The following is a 22,182-nucleotide window of genomic DNA, read 5'->3' on the forward strand; positions in this document are numbered from 1 at the left end:
GAGAGAACAGGTGGGGAAAAAATTTCTCTAGTTCAGCAACAGCCTTCAACCACCGTCCATTCCACGCCCATTCATTATAGGGTGCTCAACATGTATTTCATGCTGTTGTTATGCCTTGGCTTGTTTTAATGGCGTCATCTTGTTTTCAGTGGCTTGTTTACAGGCTTGGTTTTTAATGGTCACGTTTTAATGGACTTGTTTTGTTTCTGCGAGTTGCATCCAGCGGGCATCTTAAGAGGCAGAATATAAATTTTCTAAATACATGAAATGTTTTCAAGAATAAGAAGGCCACAGGAAGAAAAACAACCCAGGCCTCCCCCATTCAATCCACTTGTGTTTCACTGTGTTTTTCATTCCCGCTGATTTCAGTGGGTTGTAGGTATAGTTCCTTTTCTCAAGTTCAGTTATGATTAGAGCTACCCGGTATCTTGGATTCGAAGGAGACCTCCTGTAGGAAGCCCTGTTCCCTCCCGGTTGCTTGGTGGGGCTGGCAGGGAGGGGGAATCGTAAGGAAATCACGTCTCATGCAGCCCAAAAGTGAGGTCACCATGTAAAGGCTATGTTCTAGCATTCTCCCCAAATTCTGTGCCAGAACATCGCCCCTGGATGGCGGTGACACTTCAGGATTGCACTAGCAGTGACATTGGGCTAGCAACCCTAGTTACATCTGCAGATTTTAAGGGCTTCTTGATCTTGAGAGCTGGCTTGATGTAGTGGTTAAGAGCAGATGCCTCTAATCTGGTTAACCGGGTTTAATTTCCCAATCCTCCTCTACATGCAGCCAGCTGGGTGACCTTGGGCCAGTCACAGTTCTCTTAGAGCTCTCTCAGCATCACCTACCTCACAGGGTGTCTGTTGCAGGGAGAGGAAGAGTAGGTGATTATAAGCCACTTTGACCAATTATGCACGGCCTGGAATGCCCGTGATGGCAGCAACAGGGCTTCAGGGAAAATCCCCGATTATGCATGATGTTGCCGCCAACCAAGGCCTGGCCCAACCCAAGCCCCTGGAAGACCCGCGTTAAGGAAATGTGGATTGGGCCTGGAACTGCCAAGGGCACAAGTGAGGGCTAGGTCGGGCTAGCCCTGTGCATAATCAGAGGAGCCAGGCTTTCAGGCCCGGCTCCTCCCCCAACCTACCACGCCCCTGCAGGGATACCCCCCTGCTGCCGCTGCTTCATACACCGGGAACAGCAGGGCTTTTTGCCCCGCTGCAATGGAATGGCAGCAGCCCGGTATAGCTGCCGCAGTGCATAATGGGTCATAGAGACTCCTTTGGGTAATAAAAGCAGATTACAAAAAAATCCAGCTCTTCTTCTTCTTCTTAAGTGCAATTAACTTCCTCTATGTAAAGGCAAGGCCTGTCGGCATGGAAACATTTCAAAGTATAAGACGCAAGTGATTCAATTGCTTCTTTCTAGTCTCATGTTCAACCCCCTTGGATCACCATAGTAATCAGGATACAAAGCAAAGATAAGCATATGAAAACAAATCAAAATTAGGTCAAATCTCTTTTGTTTGGCAAAAGGATAGTTTTTAAAGTAGCACTATGGAGTGCAGTGTGTGTGTTTGTGTGCATATGTACACACACACACACCATTTATGCTTAACCAGTTGTTTTATTCTTTGAACTGCAGCACACTCTTGATAAAGGTTTGCTCCTGACCACAAGACACTTACGGGATACTGAAGGTGCTTGCGTGTTTTTTAAATATTGGAGGCCTCCAAAATTTGCCCTTCTAGTCTACAGACTGGACTATGGGCCCATCATATCCTGAACAGATCTTTTTATGTAAAGGAGCCAACTGACTGTAACAATTATTGTATTTATTTATATTTGACATATGCTGGTTTTATTGGATGCCTGAGCACTGATAAAGGCCTTAACACCAAAATGCATCTGATCAGTGGAGGCATTAGTATGTATGCATGTCCTGGTTTTATTGAGTATATATTAAGAGCCTTGGGTTTTTAACTTAATTTATAAATACTGGTCTTATATATTTTTTACAATTGTGTTCCACCTTGTATAGGCTTAAGTTTATTTCCCTGATGGTGTTGACCTTTTTAGGTTCTTATCCTTTGACTCTCCACTTTCCCACTGATCCCATCACAATTCTAAACAGACATATGCTGTAGAATGAGTTGGCTTATTGATAATGGTTTCCTCAGGCAAAGAAGAACCGAAGCCCACTGAAGCAAGCCGTGCCTGTAAAAAGAGACAAGGCAGATCTTCCTCTGGTTGTGTTTTTCATTTCAACAAGTAATGAACAAGAGGGTAAAATGATATGCATTGAGAAACCGTTTTGTCAAGAGCCTTGTGCTCTGTGGAAGGAAAAAAAAAGTCACGGAGAAGGTTGCTGATGCAAGTTAGTTAGCTTTAGAATATTCCATTGCAAGCAAATCAGGGCAACTCGGAACTGGCACCATTTGGACTGAAGACCCGCCCCAAAAATTGAAATGAAAACAGTATTTCTCAAATATGTAAGACTACTTTGAAACCACTCTGCCCCTTCCATCCCACCAGCTGCTTCTTGGTAGGTGACAGTGGTGAGATCCTGGCATATAGCCTGCCTACCTGCAGGTCTTCTTCACAGACCTTCTATTAAGACTGGCCTTCCTATTGGAGACCTGTGGGTCAGCTCCACTCTACTCACCATTGTCCATGTGAGCTGTTTAAAACAGTCATTTCCCATCGAGCAGGCTTTCTTAACGAGAGTTTCATGAAACCCAAGGGTTTCTTGATGGTCCTGGAAGGGTTTCCTGAATGGGTGGGAGCTAATGTTTTATACATATTTAAAATTTGTTAAATGTTTATCAGATGATAAAATCATATATGGTCATGTCATCCTGCCCCGTCCCAATGGCCAATGATGTGCCTAGAGGGAGTGGGAAGGGGAGGAGTCTCAGGTGGGCGTGGACACAGTTGTGCTTCCCAACGATATTCTGCATGAGTGTGCCACTTCTGGGGTTTCTCAAAGCCTGAAGAATGTTTCAAGGGTTTCTCAATGGTAAAAAAATTGAGAAAGGCTGCCACTGACCATCATTTTCTGTGGCGGCCCCCATAGCGTTCTTGAGCACCGTCTAAATAATTTTAGATTTAGATTTAGATGTCTAAATTTAGACACCAGGCAATGTCTAAAGAAGAAGCTTGGTAGGCTAAGTTACCTCCTCATATTCACACAGCTTTATGGGTCACTCTCTTCATTATTGGTCTGAAAGGCAGCGCTAACTCCCTCTCCCCCACTTTGTGGGTCATTGGGAAAATATTTAGTAATGGGTAGTGAAACTCAACTACTTTGGCCACCTCATGAGAAGGAAGGACTCCCTGGAGAAGAGCCTAATGCTGGGAGCAGTTGAGGGCAAAAGAAGAAGGGGACGACAGAGAATGAGGTGGATGGATGGAGTCACTGAAGCAGTAGGTGCAAACTTAAATGGACTTCAAGGAATGGTAGAGGACAGGAAGGCCTGGAAGATCACTGTCCATGGGGTCGCGATGGGTCAGACACGACTTCACAAGTAACAACAACAAGTGTTCAAAATGAGTATAATAATCAACATTTACACAGAAGGAGAAGCTGACATTGGCCCAATTTTATGTAAATTTTGAAGTAAGCCTCATTGCATTCAATGGGATTTACTCCCCAGTAGGCATGCCAGGACTGCAGCCCTAATTTCAGGATTTAGGATCTTTCCTTTACCACAAGCCTAAAAACCCTAAGAACTTTAATTCATAGTAGTCTGGCATCCAAACATAAAAGGATTTTAGGACCAAAGTCTCAGTAGCATAACTATTCTTGCTTTGTCAACAAATCTTGTAAATGGGTTTTGTGGATTGTTGTAGTTTTAATCCAGTATTGTATTGACTAGTTTCTGTCAGCACTCTGTTGTTGCTTAGCAACCGGCAGTTTCTCTTTCGATTTCTCCCCCTCCCCATATATTTGTACAAGAACGAAGAACAAAATAGGCAAGGAAGACCAACATCCTATTATAACATTGAATGCAGGGTCTCCAATACCATGCTAACTCTTGCTTTGATCTATGGCAGGACTTATTTGGATAGACTTCAGCATCTAACTGAATTCTGTGCAGAGCCCTGATGGAACAGCAGACTGTTATGGGGGTTGTGCAAAAAGGTCAGGGTTCAAATCCATACAAAATGGATTGGATGGTCATGGGCCCCATTGTACTCTTTCAACTTAGCTACCTAGCCTTAGGTCCTTGAAAACATAAAACGAGATAGCTTTGTGTACAGATTCTTTTTTTTAAAGTTTGTGCATAAATTCAAAATAACTGTTCCATCAGATTTACAATTCTCTTCCAAACTTTATTTATCCAAAACATTTCTCTATTTTTGTAATGCTCACATGCAAATTAAAACAAAAACATGCAAATAAAAAGAGTGTGTTGATTTTGTCAATAAACTCTCTCCATGTTGGAATCTTCTTTCTCTGTCAAACTTTAGCTAACCACCTTGGTGTAGTGGTTAAGAGTGGTGGCTTCTAAGCTGGAGAACCAGGCTTCATTCCCCGCTCCCCCACATGCAACCAGCTAGGTGACCTTGGATCAAGCGTAACTCTTTCAGAGTTCTCTCAGCCTTACCTACCTCACAGAGTGTCTGCTGTGACGAGAGGAAGGGAAGGCGATTGTAAGCAACTTTGAGACTCCTCCTGATAGTAAAGAGTGAGGTACAGAAAACCAGTTCTTCTTTTTTTCTGGTGGCCCTATTGCACAGGAGTACACGCCCTGACCTGGATAGCCCAGGCTAGGCCAACTTCATTAGATCTCAGAAGCTAAACAGGGTTGACCCTGGGTAGTATTTGAATGGGAGACCCGGGTTGTGATGTGTAGGCAGGTAATAGCAAACCACCTCTGCAAGTCTCCTGCCTTGCAAACCACACAGGGTCACCATAAATCAGCTGTGACTTGACATGGAGAAAAAAAAGGATTCAAATTTTTCTTAAGTCTAGATTCAACATAATGGAACAAAAATAGTAATGGAGAAGGCTCAACTGTATGCCCAGGATCCCTTGATAACATAACTGTAACCATGCACCCGTAACATCATGTCCTTGAACAAGTCTACTACATACTCTGCATTTGATTCACCACAGTGCCAACAATTGCTGGCCCCTGCCTCATCATTTTTGTGAGTCTCAAAGCCACGGTTGCAATATCTTAATTGCATTTTCATGTACATCTTCTTAGAAGGCAATATACAATATGCAATATGTGCACATGCAAATGTGCAAAGTGCAATGTGCGAACGTGATAGATAAATATTACATTGGAATCCTCATCATATCAGTCTGAATCCCAGCTATGAACCACTTCAAGCAAACATCCCTGAAATGTAAGAGTCTACATCAAGTAATGTTTCCTGGCAGTATAGTTGGTATCACTGCAGCTGAATTCATGTGAACCCAGAGGATTTTCAAGGCAAGGGAGGAACAGAGGTGCCGTGCCATTGCCTGCCACTGCGTAGCCACACAGACTTCTCTAACTAGGACTGACCCTGCTCAGCTCCTGAGAACTGACATAGGGGCCCATATGGTGATTGCAACTGCCTAAAACAGCCCTTTTCAACCTTTTGATCATGGCGGAGCCCCTGAAATAATTTTTCAGATTTTGAAGATTCTCAGAAGTGATGGAAGAGGCTGGTTCTCTAGCTTGTGGCTGAGTCCCTTAAGGCTGGAGGGGAAAGGCAACCAACCCACTCCTGAGCTCCTGTGGACCCCTGGGGACCCATACCACCGGGTGGAAATCACTGTTTTAAGTTCCTCCTGTGACCGGTTTTAAATTAGCACCTTGGGATTGAATCGTCGCCGCCATAGGGTTTTTAAATGGGTGTTTTACTGTGTGAAGCACATCAGTCACTGCGATGACTTCTCTTCTGGACTACATAAAATGTAAGGTGGGAGTGTGTTTGTGTCTCACAAAATTATTGGACATTTTGACTTGTATCTCTGAACCTACAATGGTTAGGGATTAAGTAGAGAGGGGTGCGCAGCTGCAAAGCATCCATATTCTAGTTTCCCAAATCTGGATATATCATTAGGCAAACTGTTAATTATGCCAATCAAACACACTAATTACCTGTCAGTTACTCTGCACCTTTTCCCTATATAACTGCAACAGCAACAGAAGCCGATCTGAAGAAACAGCATGGATCCTTACCGTTTCCCCCCATCTGGATTTCAGTCATGCTTCCTTCTCAGACAACAAGTGTGCCAGGGAGAGATGCGGACGCACATCAGTCACTGCGATGACTTCTCTTCTGGACTAGATAAAATGTAAGGTGAGAGTGTGTTTGTGTCTCACAAAATTATTGGCCATTTTGACTTGTATCTCTGAACCTACCACGGTTAGGGATTAAGTAGTTCTAAAGAATGAAATACCCCAAAGGCCTCTTGGGTATGCCACCCCATATCCTAATATTAGGGCTCTAATACGAGGGAGCAGGGTGACACGCCCAGGCAAAACAGGCATTTTGCAGCAGCAAAGAAGCAAGAATGGAGGGGCGCTTAATCCTTCCACACCCGCTGTTTCGTCCTTGAAACTCCCCTCCCTTCCCGACCAATGTTTACCTCATAAACTAGGATCCAGGCCAAGGGAAGGGAGAGAACAGCTGGGGTAGAGTTTCTGAGGTAAAACATCTACCAATTTGCTATAAAATTTCCTTCGTGCATATATTGAAGCTTCCTATTGTTCCTTATCTCACTAACTGGAGAAGGCTCTGCTCCATTTTCATCATTGTTAGGTCCTTCCTTTTCCCTCTACTATCTTTCCCTCACAACTAGGAACTGGTTTCCATCTCATTTGCTCTCCTTCCCTCTGCTTTGCGTCAAGACCAGGGGTAGTCAAACTGCGGCCCTCCAGATGTCCATGGACTACAATTCCCATGAGCCCCTCCAGATGTCCATGGACTACAGTTCCCATGAGCCCCTCCAGATGACCATGAACTACAATTCCCACAAGCCCCTGCCAGCAAACATGGACATCTGGAGGGCTGCAGTTTGACTACCCCTGGTCAAGACAGATCTAAAGTCTTAAGCATGGGGACTGTGATGGAACACCCACCCTCTGTTCAGAACACGGAAGGCCTTGGGGTGCAGAAGAAGCCCGTGTTTCTGTTAACTCCTAACCAATAGCATTCCACCCTTCATACCCCTCCTCACATTGGGACTGGGCCCATTTTTCCCAAGCACATGCTCACGAGAATAAATCCAAGACAGTGCTAAATTGTTGCTAACTGTAATGTGAACCTTGGAGGAATTCTGTGGAGTGCAGAAGGGAGGTTGCTCCAGCTATAATTTTTTTCCCCAACCCTGAACCAAAGCTGTACAAGTACCTTAACGCTGCGCTGACACCGGACTTGGCAGCTCCTTATTAGTATATGGATTTTGCAGAACGCAGACTTGACTCAAACACGAGTCGTTTTATTATTCATCAGGACTCACTGCCGGAATGAAATTACTTGCAGGCTCCAACCCAATCAAACTCCTTCTTAATTTCCCCATCGTGTCGAAAGGGAAGGCGGGTTGTAATGTGAATCATTTATTTGCCCGCGTCATACCATGTAAATCTAGTTCACTGTATTTATAGGCATGGTTCTACGGTGGAAAGATGCAACCTGGAACCACCGCGATCGATAGAAAGGCAGCATTCAAGAACAATCCTAGGAGCACAACAAATTGGGCCAGGGCTCTGCTGACCCATCGCCTGTCTGTTCAGATTCTCGGTTACTTAGTGCAAAGCAGGGTTAGCAGCCAGCTCTATAAAGAAGAATGGAATGAAGAGTTCAACAAATAGTAATACAGATCCTCCCTCCAGAGTTAATAGTGCAAAAGATTTATCTCTGCTGTCCTCACTCGAGACATGTAACTTGCATACACAGATATAGCCAAAAATACACAGAAAACATGATAGGCTTTAAGCATTAGGATGCTGAGTCTAGTGTAATGGACTGCTCTTAGGGATGCCCGTCTCCCTTGCACTGGGCATCTCTTAGTATTACATCCCTTAGTATTACAGTATTACTATAGATATTTGTTCCCCTGGAGAAAATGGATGCTTTGGAGGGTGGATTATATGCCATTGTGCCCTGCTGAGATGTGTCTTCTGCAGGTTCCATCACCAAATCTCCAGGAAATTCCCAGCCTTGAGCTGGCAGCCCTACCCTCCATCTCCCATGAGATGCTCTGCAGCATTTTTCTGATAGAACATGCCACCCCCCCCCCCAGCCACTTCTGGAAGAGGCCTCTGTTGACCTATCTCCTGTCTGAGCCAACTCTTCATGTTGGAATCTTCTTTCTTTATCAGTCTGTAACTAACCACCATACAGCCAGCTGGGTGATCTTGAGCCAGTCACGTTCTCTCAGAGTTTTCTCAGCCTCTCCTATTTCACAGGGTGTCTGTTGTGGGGAGAGGAAGGGAAGGCAACTGTAAGTTGCTTTGAGACCCCTTTGGGCAGTGAAAAGCAGGGCCTGTAAACTAGCTCTTCTTTTAGCCCTAGTAAAGAAACAAGTAAAGAGCCTCTTGTGGTGCAGGGTGGTAAGGCAGCCGACATGCTGTCTGAAGCTGTCTGCCCATGAGGCTGGGAGTTCGATCCCAGCAGCCGGATCAAGGTTGATTCAGCCTTCCATCCTTCCAAGGCTGGTAAAATGAGTACCCAGCTTGCTGGGGGGTAAACGGTAATGACTGGGGAAAGGAATGGCAAACCACCCTGTATTGAGTCTGCCAAGAAAACACTAGAGGGCATCACCCCAAGGGTCAGACATGACTCAGTGCTTGCACAGGGGATACCTTTACCATTAAAGAAACTAGGCTCTCATAATTTAACTGTCTTTGTTCCATAATGGGCTAAGAGCAGGTTGGGGAAGCAGCTTTCTCTCAAAAGCGAATTGAGCCTTTGGTTCCACCCCCACCGCCATGCATTGTGGCCCCAACACAAGTCAAATCCTTGTTGCATGCATGTTAGCCTTACAAAATAAACATTGAGTAATGGATCATCTTCGTTTTGCCTACGTGGGCCCTATGCTTTGTCATCCTGGGGAAAGCTTGACTGGCTCCATCCCTGCATAAAAGGGGCAGGGCCGGTAAAGGAGTTTCCAGCTCTACTTAAAAGAGACAACATGGCTGATTCATTGCTTGAACAATTCTATTCTTGCCCAGGGCATGATTGCTTCAAAGCTCTTCAGTTCTCTCATTTGGTCATCTAAACAGAAACCTGTTTTATGGTAACGTACAGCAAAACAAATGTATGGTTATGTTTGATGTACTATAAATAAATGCTTAAAATAATAAATATCCCTTATTAATTTGCTCCCTCTTGCCGGTATGAAACGACAGCACTGCTTAGTCATTGGTATCCAGTAAGACAAATGAGAAATGTCAGCCTATGTCAGAAAGACGTCGTGTTCTTTATTATCAGTTGAAATGTAACACCCACCATCGTGTCCCACCTGTAAAATATACAGAAGTTATTTAGAACAGGTGAAACTTGAAAAAGCTACAGATATCAGCTTCCTTTCCCAACATTCTAATTTTGTAACACAGGAAATATACAACTTGTTTCTTGTAGTCAAAGCAGTGTTTCCATTTCAGGGAAATGACATTTCCCAAACACTTCAACTACAATATGGTATCATTCAGAAAATGTAGCCCTTCACCCTGGTAATATTGTGAGAGCCAGTTTGGTGTAGTGGTTAGGAGTACGGACTTCTAATCTGGCATGCTGGATTCGATTCTGCACTCCCCCACATGCAGCCAGCTGGGTGACCTTGGGCTCACCACAGTGCTGATAAAACTGTTCTGATTGAGCAGGAATATCAGGGCTCTCTCAGCCTCACCCACCTCACAGGGTGTCTGTTGTGGGGAGAGGAAAGGGAAGGCAACTGTAAGCTGCTTTGAGCCTCCTTCGGGTAGAGAAAAGCGGCATATAAGAACCAACTCCTTCTTCTTCTTCTTCTTCTTCTTCTTCTTCTTCTTCTTCTTCTTCTTCTTCTTCTTCTTCTTCTTCTTCTTCTTCTTCTTCTTCTTCTTCTTCTTCTTCTTCTTCTATCCCTTCTTCGGCTGCCCATGAAGGGATAGTGGCAGGTTCAGTTTTATTTCTTTTAACGTGGCAAGCTTCCTAGGTATTCACCTGCTTGACCGGGAAAGGAGTAAAGGGAGTTGTGCCTTTAGCATGCATCTCTTGTCTGCATGGCCATTTCATCGATAACGGCAAGCTTACAGTGACTGGCATTATCACACGTAGCCTAAGAACATGGTATATGGGAAAGGCAATTGAATGCTGCCTATTCTGCTAATAGGGTTTTCACTTAACCCCTCTAAAAAGTCTGGAAATATTCTCACCAAGCCTTTGTAACACAGACTCCTTCACATGAATCAAAATCCGTTTATTAATACAGTACTAGACCAGAATTCACATTAGAATACAAATATGCTAGATATACACAGATAAAAATAGGAATAGATTCCAAAGCATGGAAGTTAATAAAATTTCAAATTAAAATAGAATGCAGCTAGTAATACTATCTTCACTCCGAGATCACCCAAGTCTTCCCAGTGTAAATTTAGCCACAGTAGAGGTTAGTTTATTATTTCTATTTGACAGTATGATTTTAAACGTCTCAAACCGAAGCCTGATTTGTGGGAAAGATAAAGACATTCCTTTGAACCTGGCTGTTGAGAACCCCCTCAAACATTCTTCAGGCTCTGAAGGTGAATAGGGTTCGGAAGTATAGCTGTGTGCATGCCCACCTGGGGGGCCTCGCCTTCCTACCCCCTCCAGGCCCAGCATGGGCCATTTTGGGAGGGAATGCATGGGTCAACATGACAATACATGGTCATAAAGGTAAAGCTATCCCCTGTGCAAGCACCAAGTCATGCCTGACCCTTGGGGTGATGCCCTCTAGCATTTTCATGGCAGAATCAATACGGGGTAATTTGCCAGTGCCTTCCCCAGTCATTACCGTTTACCCCCCAGCAAGCTGGGTACTCATTTTACCGACCTCGGAAGGATGGAAGGCTGAATCAACCTTGAGCCGACTGCTGGGATTGAACTCCCAGCCTCATGGTCATATCACCCAATAAATGTTTAACAAAATAAAAAATATATTAAAAATTAATTGACTCCCACTCATTTGGAAAATGCTTCCAGGGCCATCAAGAAACCCGGTTGAGAAACCCTGTGCTATGGGAATCCAAAGGGTTGACCTTGGTGAACAGGCTATTCTTCTTGAAGCAAGATCACACACATACATACACACATCTTTTGTACAGAATTGGAATTATACCACCAGTATTCTATCAGGCTTAGCGTGAAAAATAAAGAGGGGTTTATTTGTTTGTTTGTTTTTGCTTTGTGTGGGGAGGACCCAAATCAACCACTTGAGTCATTTCTCTTTTTCACCTTCAAAAAAAATTAATTCCAGCCTGCAGCTGGGAAGTGCAACATGCCTTGAGTGGAAGCGTAGGAGTTTGTAGGAGGGAATGACAGCTTGTAGATTCTAAAAGAGGGTGAAGAGGCCCTAGGAATATTTAAGATTAACACTGAATATTTTACCAGTGCTTAATTCCAAGACACTTCACATTACCAAAGCAGAGACAGAATGGCTCATCTCCACACACCCATGCACATGAATCTCTGCTTGTTTTTTCCACTGCTTTGTTACTCATGCCTGAACTGTGCATAGGAATGGCAGACCTGCATCTTCCAGTGAAGGACTGTCTCATTAATACCAGCATTAGCCTCACTGGGCATCTGTTGAGGACTCCTGAGCATCAGTTGATAAATCACTGATCTCTGAGTCACAACTACCAAGGCTCCTTTCAATGGTGTCCAGAGGGAGAGGATCTCCAGGATAACCCAGAAGCCACCTCTCCCAAAGAAGAAGAGCTGGTTTTTATACCCTGCTTTTCACTGTAATGACTGGAGAAGGCACTGGCAAACCACCCTGTATTGAGTCTGCCATGAAAACGCTAGAGGGCGTCACCCCAAGGGTCAGACATGACTCGGTGCTTGCACAGGGTATACCTTTACCTTTCACTGACCAAAGGAGTCTCAAAGTGGCTTATAATCACCTTCCCTTTCTTTCCCCACAACAGATACCCTGTGAGGTGGGTGGAGCTGAGAGAGCTCTGACAGGACTGCTCTGTGAGAACAGCACTATCAGGGCTGTGACAAGCCCAAGGTCATCCAGCAGGCTGCATGTAGAAGAAGAGTGGAGAATCAAGCCCAGTTCACCAGAATAGAAGCTGCTGCTCTTGACCTCTGTATCAAAGATTAGATTCATCTGGGAAATTCTCCAAGTGTTGCCACAAGCAAGAAGGCTCAATGGGAAAGAAATATCTCATCCAGCAAAGATACTGCCATTCCCTCCTGCAGACTCTTACACTTCCACTCAAAGCATTCAAAGCTTTTAATAACCTAATAAAGCATTCAGATAAGTAAGTCTAATAAGCCAGCTAGGGGGATGACCTGTGCATGATTTCCTCCCATTGGCTCCCAGATCTCTCACCTGACCATTTCCCACTGAAAATTAAGCCAATGGGATGTCTGGGCACTAAATGTCAAAGTATCGATAGAAAAAGAAGACACCCCCTCTCCCCAGCCATTGGACTTCATCCCGCCCAGTCTGGCCTCCTCCTGTTTAGTTCAGTCTGCCTGGCTCTTCAGGCTGTTCGCTCGTCCATGCTATTGGCCTGTTCCCCAGTGGGCCCCACTGGCGCAAGCTGTTTAGATTGCTCGGAAGCATATTTAGCTAAGCTGATGTGATCATTACAGTTTTATTTCCCTTTGGCCTTTGTGGATTTTGCCTGAGTCATTTTTACTTTCAATTAGATCTGAACTTATTTTAAACTCCCTCCCTTCCCCCAGTTCTTTCCAGTTCTCGTACCCAAGCCACTTTTTTTTTCTTTTACTGGGAATCAGTTGCTGCTGTGTTTTACGGAGCCCTCTGCTCATGCTCCACGGACTCTTCAGAGCAGTTCCTCCAGGAAAGAAAGGAAAGATGGAGCAATCCACCTGGGCATCCGTTAAGTGTCTGCTGGAACCAACAGACTGCTGTCCAGGGTCCTGACGAAGCAAAGACAGGATGTGGCACCTGTTCTTGGAAGGAATTCTGCAGCCAGTGGTGCAAAATTTCCCCGTTTTGATTTTTGAGGGGTTCCCAGCTCTCTTTTACCCTACATCCTGACTGTGGTGACTCCCTTCCAAGGGCATCACTTTCTTAATACTTTGAGCTGGTCCCATGTCCATTCACATTTCTATATATCATAATGCGGCTAGGAGTACTCCTAGCTACCAAATCACAACTGACTTATGGTGACCCCATAGGGTTTTCAAGGCAGGAGAAAAACATAGGTGGTTTGCCATTGCCTCCCTATGCATAGAAATTCTGGACATCCTTGGAGGTCTCCCATCTGAGTACTAACTAGGACTGACCCTGCTTAGCTTCTGAGATCTGATGAGACCATGCTAGCCTGATCCATCAAGGTCAGTGATTTGAGCAAATAGGTGGGACCAAAGAAAGTATCTGGAAGCCAGGGAAGGTGGCATGGTGGACATCATCACAGGCTCCTTGGAATTGCATTTCCTATGATTCCATTTTAACTTTACCATCAGAATCCCACCTACTAAGCAGTAATTGGCTATCTTTATAAGCCCCCTTATCTCCCTTGCTAGGATAGCAGGTGACTGTTTATATTGTTTTAATGTTATAATTTAATGTATGTATTGAAATTTCTATTTTTATGCACATTTTATATGGTTTATTCTACTGTAAACCACCCTGTGTCTCATGAGACGGGGTGGTTAATCCTTAACAGTATTTTGCTCCCTTATATATTTGGGAAACAGCCTCCTGGGAGGGGACTGTCTGGGGCCCTGTCCATCCAGGTTCACCCTGATGGGCCCTCCCCCTCCAGCTCCCACCCTCCCTCCTTGCCTGCTAGAAGCCTTGTGGCTGCGGCCTCCATTGTCGCCCACGAGGAGAGAGGCAGCGACAGGGCTTTGCGGCCTGCAGGTATGCTCCTGCTGGGAGGGAGCCAGGGGGGGGGAGAGTTTGCAACCTCCCTGTGGGCCACAAAGCCCTGTCACCACTGGTAGGGGGGATTTCCACTCCCTTTAGCCCGCTTTGCGGGCCAAAGGGAGCTGCAGCCACACTAGTAAAGAATAAAAATTTTTATACATCAGTTTGTTGTGATGTTAAGAAAAAAACCCTTTAAATTCCTCTTTACCCAATTTCTCAATGAAATTAAATAGCCTCTTTTCCTCTTTTTCAGGAATTTGGAATCCGTTTCTACTCGATTCCATTTTGATCAAAAAGAAATTTGAAGAAAGGAGGGGCAGAAAGGGGGGGCTCTACAAATTTAAGGATTTCATCCTGCAAATGCCCAGGGGCAGAAAATATCTTCCCAGACCTTCCTTCTGGAGTACCACCCTGTGGTGTGTAACATAAAACAGTTGCAAAAGCTAAAGTTACAAAGGGGTGCACTGATATCGCTTCAAAGAGAAATGAAAGAGAAAGCCCTCTTTTAAATGAGAAAAAAAATAAAAGGAATCAACAGCAGTGTCTTAGAAAGTGAATTTCAGAAAGAGAAATCCCCTCTTCCAACAACAATGCTAGTTTGAGGAGAATTGACTGGCAACTGGGTGCAAATGTTTCTGCTGAGAACTTCATCTGCATAAGCATGAACAGCTCATAATTATCCAGTGACACTTGTTCATCCACAGGCTTCTCTACTGCACCCAGCATCATTCGTGTGTGTGTTTGTGTGAACCCAAGTGACAACATGGAGGGGGGGGGGGGATAAGAGGTCCACAGGGGGAGGCAGAAACTTTATAAATGGAACTCTGCTGTTAAATTATTAGCTCTAACCCAATGAAAAGTCAGCCTGTTTTGAGTAGGTCTGGGATTACAAAAGCAGAAAACGAGTTCCATTCAGGGACAACTGTTACCAGTTTTAGATTTCACCATCTCTGCTTCAAGGTGACATGAGTCATTCTCAAGAACATTCAGCAACCGTCTCTTAAAGGAAAAGATCCACCTTTTCTCGTTATGGTGTTTTTGACTTTATAATCAGGCGATGTCCACTGTAGACTAGCAGTACTATTTTTACTATGTACGTTTGGTTTTGTATTTGTTGAAAATAACTGAACTAACTGCTCCAATAGTGAGTCCTTTACTTATGTAAAATGTCCTTGTCTAATTCCATTTCATTGATAAATGTCCACAGTCAACCTTCCCATACAAGTGTCATTCTTTTCTCTCATGTTTCATTTGCTGTTTTTTTCTCATTTGATTTAACCAAAGAAGTTAGTTAGAAGTAGTTTGTCTTCTTGGTTGCTGCAGTCTACTTCCTCTGTTCTGCCACACAAACAAAGAACTTTCTCTTCTGCCTCCAGTTTTATATGGGCAGCTTCAGCCACAAAAGGAAATACCCATTGTGCTAATGGATTCAGCTTTAGCCTCATCCCAGGTACCGGGTTGGCTTGTTTTATCCCTTTCCAAGTTCAAGAGGGTGGCAGGTTACAATGGATGAGTGATAGGGTTGTGAGTCCTACATACTGCGGGTGGGTTGGAGGCCCTGTGGCAGCTTTCAGCGCTCCGTAGGGCCTGTAAAATGGAACTCTTCTGCCAGGCCATTGGTTGAGGCCGGGTGGCAAGAAAGATCAGGGCCCTCCTATGGGAATGATCGCAGTGGCAGTAGCAAAGTACAACAGCACCCTCTGTCTCCCTCCCCTCTAGATTGGGCTTTTGGCGTACGTTATAGGTAGGAATTTATTTTAGCACTGCATCTTTTTCCCTACGTGGGTTGGGTATATTTGTATTGTTGTTTTATTTTTGTATAGGGTTTTTACTAGGGTTTTATATGTTGTAACTCACCTCGAGCCTTCAGGGGAAGGTGAGTAATAAATGAAAATGAAAATGAAAATGAAAATGAAAATGAAAATGAAAATGAAAATGAAAATGAAAATGAAAATGAAAATGAAAATTAAAATTAAAATTAAAATTAAAATTAAAATTAAAATTAAAATTAAAATTAAAATTAAAATTAAAATTAAAATTAAAATTAAAATTAAAATTAAAATTAAAATTAAAATTAAAATTAAAATTAAAATTAAAATTAAAATTAAAATTAAAGATGACCCAGGAGGTCCCGTCCAACTCTATTATTCTATGATTCTAAGTGAACAAGCTGATTGATCTTTTCTTCTAGGAGCTGATGAGCCTTTTCAGGGATGGCTACTTGCACTTCAGCAATTTCATGATGCATGCCAGACTCCGCAGTTGTGGTGGGGTGCTGTCACAAATCAGCAAGCTCTTGGCTTTCTCACTCTAGCTGAACTAAAATGCTACATGGTCTCTGACTTGATTGCTTTATCCATTTTTGTAAAAGGCATCATTGACTGCTAATTGCCTGAGCCTGGTTGCAGTAGTTTACTCTTGTCTCTAAAGCTTTGCTTCCCTAAATTTGGTAGTCAAAAGTGCTGTTAAGTTGTCTCTGTCTTATGGTAACCCTGTGGGGGTTTCAAAGGTTGGTTCACTATTGCCTGCCTGAACTTCCTTGGTGGCCTCTCATCTAGGTACTGACCAGGGCTGACCATGCTTAACTTCACAGATCGGAGGAGATCAGCCTCTCATGAGTCATCTAGGTCAAGGCCTCTAAATTAATGTGTAAATAAATGGTCTGAAATCGTTTGAAATCTGTCTCATCAGAGAGTTGATTTGTTTGAACTCTGGTGCTGGAGAAAGTTTTTGAAGATTCTATGGACAGCAGTAATACTAGAGTGCATAAAGTCTGATATATCATTGGTGGGCAAAATCACAAAACTCCAGCTCACTTACTTTGGCCACATCATGTGATCCAACTCAATGGAGAGAGCAATTATGCTAGGATTGGTCAGTGGTAAAAGGAAACCAGGCTGACAAAGCTTTTTATAGCACACATGGGAATGCACTTTTGATGTAGAGCTAGGCATAAGTTGAGAGCAATGGCCTCAGATAATACATATTTTAAAAGGGGGGCTCCAAATAAGATACTTTTTTAAATACTAGTTGGAGCTAGATCTAACAGGTTTTTCTTTGCCACCCAGCAAGCCCTTAGATTTTGATATTGTACAAAAGAACCCTCCACACATTAATTTGACCACTGAGGAAGACCCCTCGGGGTCGAAATGCGTTTGGTCTGTTCTGTCATTTGCTGTTAGATATGTGTTGTTTTTAATATGTTTTAATGTATATCAGTGTACTTTGTTTAATAAATATTTGTAAGATTTTTAAAAATATTGCTTTTGCAGCTCAACTTTTGGGTTCCTGAGAGTGGTAAAAGGAAGCCAGACTGACAAAGAACATGGTGGTTAGACACGATCAAAATGGACATTGGCCAGAGCATTATAAACTAAAAGAAACAGTGCAAGATCAAAAAATGTGACAACAGTTGAGCCATAGGATTGCCAAGAGTTGGATACAACTGAATGGCTAAACTCATCATCAAATAAATGGTTGTAAAGCCAAAAGGGTTTTCACCTGGTGCCTAACAATGAACAAGTGCCAGCTGTACCTCTGTGGAGACCATATTCTATAGCCAGAATGTCTCCACAAAAAAGGCCTTCTGTTGTTCCTCTCCAATTTACCTCAGGAAGCAGGGCCTCAAATATAGTTCTGAGCAGGAATGTTTATATAGCAATAGGACCTCCTTTGAGTCCCTGGTTCCCAAGCGATTAGGGCCTTTAATTTAAATACATAAGGCACCATTCTCCCCTCTGTGGGAGCGTGTCAGCTATATCATCAACTTTTTCTGCAATGAACTTCAAGAGCAAAACTCTCTTCCTGGGATTCACTTTACAACCAAGAGGCAACCATTTCTTCAGCTGCACAAAGCATGCTCTGGGATTCCGTCAAGTTGCTTGTTTTCTATCATGCAATGACGGCAGCAAGATTGGTCTTAGCAAAGAAATGGAAAGCACTAGATTTACCATCTCCATAGACATGGCTCAATAAAGTGGTGGAACTTTCAAAAATGGCGAAATTAACTAATCTAGTAAATGGAAAAAGCTTTGGAAGATTATCAAGACTATCAAGACCAATGGCATTCTTATAGCAAATTATCTTGCTAAATAGATTATATCAGACTTTGAAGCATCGAATTGGAAGGGAGGGGGATCATGGCAATCAAGCTTCTAACTTTTCTGTTTCTATATCTTTGTAATGTAAACAAAGTATATTATATTTTTTAAGTTCTTTGTTTGCTTTATGGTTACTTTTAAGCCATTCCTCACTCAGTTAGTCTTTATCTGGAAAGCCAGAAACATCACATTACGGTCCTCCATCACTTTATTGCTTCAGATGCTGACCCATTTTGACTGAATGCAATGCCATGGACACCTACTAGACCTTACACGTCTTCTAGACCTCACTTCAGGTAAGATCTTCCTTTGCTTAACAAACATCTGTAAGATTGTCTTTGTCTCTCTGAGAAAATATTTTAATGTTATTGGCTTCTGAAAAAGCTTGGGAAGTATGTGATTTAAAAAAGAACCCTCAATATTAAGTTTGAAAGAAATTTAAGATTGCAAGAGTCATTCTTGCAAGTTATGAGGCTTAACTCCCACTATTTTGTATTTCAACCTTATTATTTGAATGCCAAGCATTATTTTACACAAACAGGACCAAACTCCCTGATTGGCCTTCCTCACAACGTGCTACCTTGTTTGAGGCTTTGGCCCTGGCACAAAAAGAGGGAGACGGCTTTAAACACCAATTCGACACATTATTAGAGTGACCAGTACATTTCTGGAATATGGGGCATCAGAGTATAATTGTCACTCTGAGCAGCAGCCAGGTCAAGCCACAGAGAAAGGGCTGGTTGCTTCCAGCTGTGTTGAAGCTGGACGGATGGGTGCGGTCACTCCCTCCAGGAGCATGAATACAAAGCCTGTTCCTCTTTCCCTCTGCTTCCTTTTTAATTCCCTATTCCCCTGCTGAGAAAATGCTATACTGCGCAGCAACAACAGAGTGTTCTGCAAGGAAATGTCAGCGGCACTAGCCCCTGTTATGTAAGAGGAAATGTAAGCAAGGGTGGTGGTTTCATATCTGCCACGGCAACCCTCGCAAAGAGAAGGAAAACGAAGCAGCTGTACAAATCCATTCCTTTGTGTCAGCTTGCCTGTGAGCTACATTTAGGGCTTCTTGACACGGATGTCTACATGTCCTCTACAATGGCCTTGGGAAGTCCTCTAGGCCAAGCAGCCCCGTATTGTAAGTGTATTGAGGAGGGGCCACAATTTATTGTGAGTTTGCAGCTTGAATGCTATGTTGCTGAGGCAGGAATCGTTTTCACAGGTTGATTGTTCACTGGAATACACTCCGAGACTTCCCAGAAGACCAACTGGATGACCAGGACACAAGAGTCCAACAACTATGATGCTTTCCTATTAAGAAGTCTATGATAAAACACAGAGCATACAATCTGAAAAAGAAAGAAGTAGGTACTATTAAAAACAAAGTATGGCTTTCTTATATCTGATTCATACATACATATCTGGGTTGCCAGTGTATGGCTCCTTCACATACAAAGTTGCAGGAGCTTTCCTTTGGTGCACTCCTACATGGCTGGGGGCTACATATAAATGAGGTAGGAACCTTGGGGGCTGTTACGATAGGGAAGTGGGGGACATGGTGAGCTCCCCCTCACTGGCAGTCTTCAAGCAAAGGTTGGATATACACTTTTCTTGGATGCTTTAGGATGCTTTGGGCTGATCCTGCGTTGAGCAGGGGGTTGGACTAGATGGCCTGTATGGCCCCTTCCAACTCTATGATTCTATGATTCTTTGACATTTTGTTGAACAGTAGAGAAGACTGTGGTCTCAGGGCAAACATTATTTCCTGGGAAATAGAGCAATATATTCCTCAGATTTCAGGAGGAGATTAGATGAGTTTCTACATATAGGCAGGATGGAGATGACCATTTGACTACCAGCGGAGAGGTAAAATAGATGGCTATTTGAATATCCTGACCTGGGCCATAAAGGTTTTGGGACATGTACCTTAGTTGGGTTGGATGAAGCACACACTCAAGCCCTAAAGTCATGATAAAAGGTAAAGGTAAATGTATCCCCTGTGCAAGCACCGGGTCATGTCTGACGGAGGGTGACGCCCTCCAGCATTTTCATGGCAGACTCAATACGGGGTGGTTTGCCAGTGTCTTCCCCAGTCATTACTGTTTTACCCCCCAAGCAAGTTGGGTACTTGTTTTACCAACCTCGGAAGGATGGAAGGCTGAGTCAACCTTGAGCACACTTTGCATGCAAATTCCTCATGATAGATTAACATAAAAACCTCCTAGCTGGAACAGAAAAGGTTAAAATGTGTTGATAACCTGTCTGAAGCATGCACGCCATGGTCTGAAGAACAATCCAAAGGAGCCAGAGTTAGAATGGTGTAGTAGTTAAGAGCCAGGGTTGTGCGCGGCGGCATCCGAAGTGGCCATTCCAGTCTGACACAGCCAGCGTCCAGGCTCTGCGCCTGCGTGTGTGCACCAGGTTGCGTGCTGGCATCTCCCCCCCCCCCGTGGCATAGCGCTGGCTGCGTCGGCCTGGAATGGCCGCTTTGGACACAACCCTATTAAGAGCAGTGGACTCTGATCTGGAAAACTAGTATTGATTTTCCACTCTTCCACATGCAGTCAGCTAGGTGACCTTGGGTCACTCATAGATCTCTTAAGGCTGTTCTTGCAGAGCAGTTATGTTTGAGCTCTGTCAGCTCCACCTACCTCACAGGGTGTCTATTGTGGGGAGCAGAACGGAAGGGCATTTATAAGCTGCTTTGGGACTCCTTCCGGTAGTGAAAAGCATAGTATTAAAAAAACAGCTCTTCTTCTCTTCTTCCTTTCTGCTGGAACTACCACCAGCAGAAAGGGAGGGAAGGAAGATGTCCCAGGAAGAGATTTCACCTCCTCAATTCAAATCCTGCTTTCTACTCCCCATGGTTATTGTGGGGAGCAGAAAGCAGGACCAAATGGTCCCTATTTTCTGCTGTCCATGGAAATCTGTAGGGAGCTGAAAGCAGAGTTTAAATGGCTCCAACAAAACAGCTGATCAGTGAGGAGCTTCCAGCCACTATGCTGTTCCTCCTGAAGATGGTTCTTCATGAACCATCATGATCCACCAGAAACTGCACCCAAAATTCATAGTATTCCATCCTGGTTCTTCAGTTCACAAACATGAGTCTGAGAATCCCAAACAGGCCAACATTTGTGACAAAACTGAGTTTGGGGTTTTGACCATTGACCAACATCCTTGTGAACTACTGAATTGAGATTGCATTTTGGTAAATACAGATCTTTCCCTTTTAAAGATCTCAGGCTGTGGTCAAAGGTCTCACCCATGCCACCTGACAGCTCATTCCATACATAGATCAGAAACTCCTGACTGGGCTATAGATAACTGGCCATAGTTGTGTGTAAGGCAGTACCCAAATAAGCATGCACATAGCCTCTATCTCTACCTCAAGCCAGGGGTAGAGCCAAGGTGGGGCATACCTTGAATGGTGGGGGTTACCAAAGTAAGAAGTGAGAAGGAAGGGCTAAGGGTGGGAAGAAACAGCCCCCTGCCATGCACACATACCCCTCTCTTCTTCTCAGGCTAAAACAATGGGAAGGAGGGGACATAATTTTGCACGGCCATCAAAACAAGTGATCAGTTCTGTCTTTCACTTTATTCTGGAAAAGTCTATATAGCGCATTGGCTTTTATATTTGAAAAAAAATGTTAAAATACAAAGGAACAGAATGTTGTTCTTGAATTAAAAAGGAACAAAAGGTACATATTTTAAAATAGCATAGATTAAAATACATGGAAAAATCAATAGGCTTGTTTCTTCATTGCCTTAATGCTGATTTAATGGAGACAGTTCAAATGGTAAGAGCAAATGAGATCTATTTGGCAGCAGCCAAAGTGGTGCAAATTTCATTCTCTGGCAGGAGATTAAATAGGTGATGATCAACTGAACTGTCAATTAATGGTTTAAGACAGGGGTAGTCAAACTGCGGCCCTCCAGATGTCCATGGACTACAATTCCCATGAGCCCCTGCCAGCAATCTCATGGGAATTGTAGTCCATGGACATCTGGAGGGCCGCAGTTTGACTACCCCTGGTTTAAGAAATGGAGTTACCT

The 22,182-nt window shown here is 43.7% G+C and overlaps 1 long non-coding RNA gene across 2 annotated transcripts in view; it reads right to left on the reverse strand.

Moving 5' to 3' along the window:
* Positions 1 to 22,182, reverse strand: part of LOC143820530 (uncharacterized) — a 100,556-nt gene that overhangs the window by 14,837 nt on the left and 63,537 nt on the right. Inside the window, exon 6 of one of the 2 annotated variants that reach the window (XR_013225389.1) lies at positions 6,177 to 6,281. The exons of the other annotated variant lie outside the window; for it this stretch is intronic. This is a non-coding gene — a long non-coding RNA (uncharacterized LOC143820530). The remainder of the gene's footprint in view (positions 1 to 6,176; positions 6,282 to 22,182) is intronic. 2 annotated transcript variants of the gene reach the window in all.

The sequence above is a fragment of the Paroedura picta genome, chromosome 11, assembly GCF_049243985.1.
Source record: "Paroedura picta isolate Pp20150507F chromosome 11, Ppicta_v3.0, whole genome shotgun sequence".
Classification (NCBI taxonomy): domain Eukaryota; kingdom Metazoa; phylum Chordata; class Lepidosauria; order Squamata; family Gekkonidae; genus Paroedura; species Paroedura picta.